This window comes from Bombus terrestris, chromosome 9, assembly GCF_910591885.1.
Source record: "Bombus terrestris chromosome 9, iyBomTerr1.2, whole genome shotgun sequence".
NCBI lineage: Eukaryota > Metazoa > Arthropoda > Insecta > Hymenoptera > Apidae > Bombus > Bombus terrestris.
Window position 1 is genome coordinate 6,613,135 of NC_063277.1, and position 7,598 is coordinate 6,620,732.

Below are 7,598 nucleotides of genomic sequence, written 5' to 3' on the forward strand. Positions count from 1 at the left end.
GCAAAAAATAATAGCCTCTTATAAGTGGTAATTTTTACTTTTAATTGAATTTTTTTTTAAATATAAAACTTGTTTTTTCTGAATTATTTTCAGTAATATTTCTTAAAGCATTGTGTTTCTTAAATTTGACCCATCCATTAGTAAAGAATCTAATGATTTTTTATACTAGTCTTAATTTGCGTGATTGAAACAATTTTCTTAACAATATACATAACAGTTTTCATTCTAATTTTATAATATTCTTATTAAATTTAGAAGATTTTTTATTTTTTTTTTAATTTTTAACACAATTTCTTCTTTTTATTTAATCCATTTGAAATAACAAACGACGACGCGTTTGAAGCTATCGAGCACGATTATCATAAAAAATCTTAAATCTTTTGTTGCAAGAGATAAATTAGCATTAACGATAATACGTTAACTTTCCTACTCAGAAATATCACTTTTTATTCACGTAAATGTCATAAAGCTGCCAATGAAAATCCTCATGTAATTCTATTTCATCCGATGGAATAAAAGAATACAATTGCCTTCCCTGCATTTACGTTCGTTCCTTCGTTTCATATGAATTTGTTAATTGCTTAATTGCAAATATTAATTACTTTCTTAATAGAGTTCCTGGAAATAATGGTGTATAACGGTATGTTCATAACTGCGTCCTTAATAAACGTGAACACTAGAAGTAAAGGTAGGAAAATGAAATAGATAAAATTTCATCCGTGCAAACATAACATTGTTTTCCTTAAGGTAAAGAAGAGAATTAAAACAATATTCCGCTTTATACGAAGCAGCTACAATTTCTTTGTAGAAATATTTCTTTACACTAAATGTGAATAAAAATTTATTTTTCATAATTAATTTTTTACAAACATATTTCATTTATATTATAATATTACATTCTATGTTTTAAGAATTCGAAACTAAATGTAACACAGGAGATAAAATATCTAATTATGTCTAAATGAATACGAATAAGTTAAACGTTGAAAAGAAAAAGAATATATAAACTATAATAATCTCTCAAAATAATTCGAATTACATTTTATATGTTTTTATATTTTTAGATCTGAGAAGGTTACAGTTGAACATCTTGATTCTCATAATTTTTATGATTTATCTGTTATGCAAATACACGAAATTCTTATCGTATTTTAAAAAATATCGTAGATAGACGAAATTTGTTATGGAAAGCAGTGGAGGAGTAAAGTAATAGGGTTGTCTCAAACTCACCTTATCAGCAAGTTATAATGTACGAGCTAGCACAGGTCATCTCGAAACGCTTTCTTATGAATATGATCCCATACATAGCATTTATGTGCATAACATTCGTCTGCATCTTCAATGTGCTATTATATCTGTACGTTGCATATCATATTATATTACATATATATACGTACATCTAATTTATATCCATTCATTATTTATTTATCTGCACATTTTTCTTATTATTACAAATGAAACTTAATTTCATGTAATTGATAAGAAGCAAAAGATATTTCACAGTTATGAAATGAAATTCTCCTTCTCTCTCTCTCTCTCTCCCTCCCTCTCCCTCTCTCTCTCCAAAAAATTGGTGGTACATTTCTTTTAATTCATAGTGTATGATATTTTATATATATGTTTCTCAGAAACACAATGACAATCATAAAATACATATTGAAAGTAGATTACTTATATCTTATGCAATTTCGAACTTAGTATGAATGTAAGAAAATGGAACCTGAATAGAATATTATACAATATTAATCGATGTTAATTGAATATTAATTGAATGTAATTTTGGATATTTGATCTTTTTATAGCAAGTACTTTACTTTGGATATTTTATATATTTTTGCATATGATGTGCATTTTGTACATTTCAACGCCTTTTTTCTCATAAATGCATAAAAATCCACGGTTTAATCGTGAATTTAACTACTAAAAATTATTCTACTAAGTCTAAAAGATATACACGTAGAAAGAATTTATCTATATGAAATCCAACAAAATTTGAGTTTCTTTTTCTATAATTTTTGATAATTCAACATTCTAGAATAAACATTCTTTGTGTTTTCGTCCACGTAACAAAATTTCAAGCTATGCTTCTTCAGATTATCGTGTTTATAAACTTTGGTACAGATATGAAAAATCTAGGTTCACTGAACGATGATACGCCATGGAGATGGTCATAAAAAGAGAGCAATGAAATCTGAGGCACAACTCGTATAAACTGGACGCGACGAACCGATCGGTTCAGCGTTTTCTTATTCCTTCTCACTTCAGCGATCGCTGAAGTGTCACACTAAAGGAGATTCGACGAAGCAGCGTTTCGTAAAAGAACGAGCATCGTGCTGCCAGTCTACATCTTTCTGTCGATGTTCTACCCGTTACCCTGAATAAGATCATGAAATTTACGGCCTACTTCCTCTGACGTAACAGGCCATCCTAACGTTCACGAACATCCGACGACAGTTCGATTGCTTCCTCATCCGAATCGACCATCCTTCTGGCTACTATTGCGGAATCATTCGATTTGCTAACATTACAGTGATTACTCGATACCAGCGTTCACACTGATTTCAAATATACATCCATCTTCTCCATTAATACTATCCATTAGAATTACCAAAACGGTCAAGGTGATCAATCCATAAATTTTCATAATGCTTTCATAAATTAATATGCTATTCTAAATGCAAAATATATACTATTGAGAGTTGATGTTCTCCTTTTGTAATTATAGAAATTAATACAATTACATATTAAGAATTATCAGATTCTTACGTATTGGTGCACATGCACCTTGGAAATGGTATTTAATCGTTTAAGTATCTTAATCGGTGCAGTCGGCAAGCAGACAAATAGTGGCCACAGGCTATTGGCGAGCGGGCTTGCGGCAAAGCTCTAATATAACTCAGGCCACCTGATAGTTTCATTACTCTAGTAAATTCACCGCCCATGGCGAAACCCTTATACATCCTCCTTCGTATATACTTGTGTAAGTGACTGTTCTTCTGTACGAAATGTTACGAATACTTAATAAAGAGAAAGCTATCAAACGCTTAATAGAAACGAAAGAAACTAAAAATTTCGATTCGTCACTTCGTATAGCGTTCCTCTACATTTTCTCATGTCCATTATCCTTTTACGGTGAAACGTGGCGATTTCGCGTTTTGTACTGTACACATTCACCACATAGAACCAAAGATGATATCAGGGGATGAATTCGTTTTGATGTGGTCCCGCAGAAAGCAGCGTCTTTCTCGTTTCCCAGCTATCAGCCTTAAAAATCGCTGGTAAAAACTTTGTGCGTTAGAGTATTTCGTATGTATATTTTACTTAACAGAAGCCGCGGATGTAAAACACGCGCTTTTAACGTATATGCTTCGTATATTCGTATTCACAACGAGGCGTAAATATGCCAGCTAGCGGCTAACGTTCTGCAGAAAACTTTATGGAAATATGAATGGTCAGGGTTTATTTTTATTAGGAGTCCTTCTTTTATGCGGTGCACGCATGTTCCTCTTGCAAGCCCTCACAAGCGGAAAGGCGTGCTTTTCCATCAGGAAATATTCCACCTTTTGATGTTCGAAGGCACTTCGCCTGGGTAATGACATTACAGAAATAGGGGTTGTACACTAGCTGGAAGCATGTAGCATACTTCTACACCGCCGTTTACCACCTACGATCCCATATACAGAAGTGGTTTGGTATATACGAGTCATATTTTTCATGTACCCCATTGATGTTACATTCCGAAACACTGGACGCTTCCAATAGATACCTATCTATTATTGCGATCACGATTCCTCTAACTTCGAAAATTCCCTATCGCCGATGGGTTTCGCGCGAACCGTCGGTGTGAAGCCTATGACAAATTTCTTTCGCCGTGAAATATTATTGCGAAGAATTTAATAGATGTGGAGATATATTGAAAGTTTCTTTACACAGCTGCCTTCTAATTAATTTCAGGCTTGTTAGACTATTATTTAAATTTTGTAATCAAGGAAAGTGAAAGTAAAAACAAAGTACAAATATTATCATAGAGTATTTAATACATATGCAAATACAGAGAAATAAGTTTTGAAATTTTTCTCAGTTACATTCTATTGATTCTGGATTTGTTAATTTAGTGTATAAATTCTTAATCGTGAAAAGTCAAAGCGCAGTATGATATTCTGTTCGTGGAATACAAAGTAGGATACAAGAGCGAGGTATAAATATCGTTACAGGGGATTTGATAAATATTGAAATGTAAGGAAATAGAAATTTTGAAAATTGTCAATTTCGGTCGGATGCTTGCTATAAATCTCAGATTTGTTGATTTATCATTTCAATTTTGTAATCGAGAAAAGTCAAAGCGTAGTATAATATCTCCTTCAAGGAAAGTCAAAGTAGGATACAAGAGCGAAGTATATAGGACACAAGCGAAGAAAAGGACCGAAGGTATGAAACATTTTATTATGAACGAAAGGATCAGTTTTATTATGACCACAGGGCAGGAGTTTATACAGGATGCAACATCATTTGCGACATAAAAAAGACCTTGCTGTTTTACATAAACGTGTCACACGCAGAGTAAAATTTGCACAGTATAGCGTGTTTAATAAAGGTTCGCCGTATGCGCTTTCTTTTAACTTACCGCTTTTCAGTTTATGATAATGTTTATAAATATTTACGGCACGTCATTAGTTACGTAAGAAAACGGACGTATGAACGTAATTAAAAGTAGTACCACGTACTTCTAATATGTTTATATATTTAAAATTGTAACAATGAATATTGTATAAATTTATTAAATCTATCGATCTTTCGAGATTTATATTACTAAAAATTTTCAGGAAAAATTATTCTTGTAGCAACAAAAATATTTGATACTTACTTTTGCGCATTTAATTAAAATAATAATAATTTATTCAATGAAATCAGCTTTAATAAATGTATTTCTTAGGTTTAAAAAGTAAAAAATAATTTTATTATTTTTTATAGATATTCTTTAAATAGGTTCAATATTTAAATATTCTACTGTATATGAATTATAATTGATTTATGTATACTTCCTTGGATGTTTTCGAATAATTTGACGAACCCTACAGTAAATCGCGGAAGGTCCATTATATGCTGCCTCTATTATAAATTAATATAATAGTGCCGCGTTGAAATACAGTTGAGGTCCCAATCTCCGCGAGGGATATGTTCCAGGCTTCCCTCGTGGATATTCGAAACCGCAGAAAATAGCCAACCATATATTCTGCAATTCTATCTATTATACTACTTAATTTATAAATTAGCTACAACAAGATATTAACAATAATAAATTCTAGTACGATAATAATATAACATAAACCTTTTTAATATACAGTGCTCATCTATAGCTTGGTTTATATCACTCAAGTTACTGGAATTGAAGCAACGAGAAATCACATTTGCATATCACTTATTTGATATAAAATATATTTATCAAGTTCCTATTCTCATCATTATTAGTTAAATCAGATGACTTCAAGGTTACTTAAATTTAAATAAAAAAAACATATGTATTAGATTATATACGTTATGAAGCTTAACGTTCAATTATTAAATATAATTAGAAATGCAAATATTTAATTGTATATGTAATAATACAGTAGTTGCAAGGAATTGACGAAACGCTTTAGTTTCTGCGTGTTCGATTATTATTGCCATGATAAAGGTTCGTCGTAATTCGCAGCATCTTCTCGCACAGGCAAGCAGCACTATTTCATAAAGATTTTAATGAAAGTACGTAATAAACGTCTGTGAAATGCTTCGGATGGCCCTCGCTACCGGCAAGATTTATTTTATGGCTCTACTTTTCGACAACGACGTTAAATTCATTACCGCGAATACTTGAAGCTGGCGCACGAATACGGCCATTTGCCGGGATTATTAGCGAAATTTCGTGTAATGTGCCGAGCTCGAAAACGATATGACTTAACACTATCGCGTAATAGTTCGTCGGTGTTGATATGCCTTTCGAACTATCTGTCAAACTTAGCAAATGATGAATAGACTTCATTTTTCCAGCCCTTAATGCACTGATCTTATATTCCTAAATCGCTCATGGAATCACAATGTAGATTGTAACAATATTCATACTCTGTCATACTTTGTACATACAATATATGAACCACACGCGGGAAAGATATGACAAGTCTGTTTCTCTTTATTTTTTAATTTCGATGCTACTTGATGGTTAGAAGGGCATATTTTAATATACTTACACAATTTGAAAGAAAATTGTTTGAGAAATAGTTGATAAATATACGAAATTTTCTAACGATTTGATCACATAATATTGTAACAATTATCGTTCTTGAAATGTTCAAAGAAGTGGCAAAGAAATGGATATATTTAATATCGAAATCATATAAAGAGAGAGAAATTGAAAATATAAAATTGATTGACAACATATTGATTTTTAAAATTGTTTCTCTATAAAATATGGAAAGTATGACTTATTGTGTTAGTTTCCAGTTGTCTTCGTATAAAACGTTTAATTTAATTTATAATTGTTCTCCTAATTTACTCTCATTCTTAACAAGTAATTCATTTCATGAATCTAGGGAATTTTTAGAAATTTTGAACTGTACCGGTAGTTTGTAGGAAAATTTAAGTATATTTAAATAGCCATTTAAATTGGATGGATATTATCTAAGGTGTTATTTGAAAATTTTCCTTCCATTTGCATTGTATTTTTGTCATAATTTCGTATAACAAATTCACTTAATTTCGGACAAACTAATTGTCTTGTACGCATATCAATGGGAACGGGGTTTGTTCAGTTTGTTTAGTTGTCAAACAGAACGTTGAATTCGGTCTCCGCGTTTCACCGCAAATAATTTCGATTGATTTCGCACGCATGTTAATAGCATTTCGGTCAACAGGAAAAATTGATGATTGCCATAGATTTAATTACAAAGTTCATCAAGCGTCTTTAGACTGTTCCCAGAATACGTTTTCAATATTCATATATTTAGAAATTTAATTTTAAAATAATGCTCTATATCTAAAGATAAGTATATATATCATATAAAATGTTGTAAAATTCTAGAAACAAGCGTAACGAGCATTGAAAATATTTTAAACGCGACTGTCTAATTAGCGATGCTACGACTCAAAGAATAAAAACGTTGAAAACTCTCGTACGACAAAGGTAAAATTATGTTCGTTCCAGCTTGTATATTGGATTCGGTATTAAGGTTATTTAAAATCGTAATGCTGTTAAATCTGTTTGCAAGAATTTCAATTAGTGGTATAGTCGTGGAGCAAAAGAAGCGAAAGATCAGTACAAAAGTCCATTAAAAAATGAGCTCTTCGCATATACGAGGTTTTAATTGAATACCCACGTGAAACGGACGTTCCGAGTACGATTAATTTTACTAAGAACATATAGAAACTTTGAAATTTAAAAAGGGGCGAGTTGAACCGGCTTGATCTTTGCCTTTGAAAAGCCTCCCGTGCTTCCATGCTCTCCAAACGGTGGACGGAGAATACTATTTAGCATTTAAAAACATAACTTTTTTCTGGCGCGTTGAAAAAGTTCTCACTAGTTGTGGTTAGGTTTCTCTCTAAGTGGGAAGATAGGCTCGATGAAC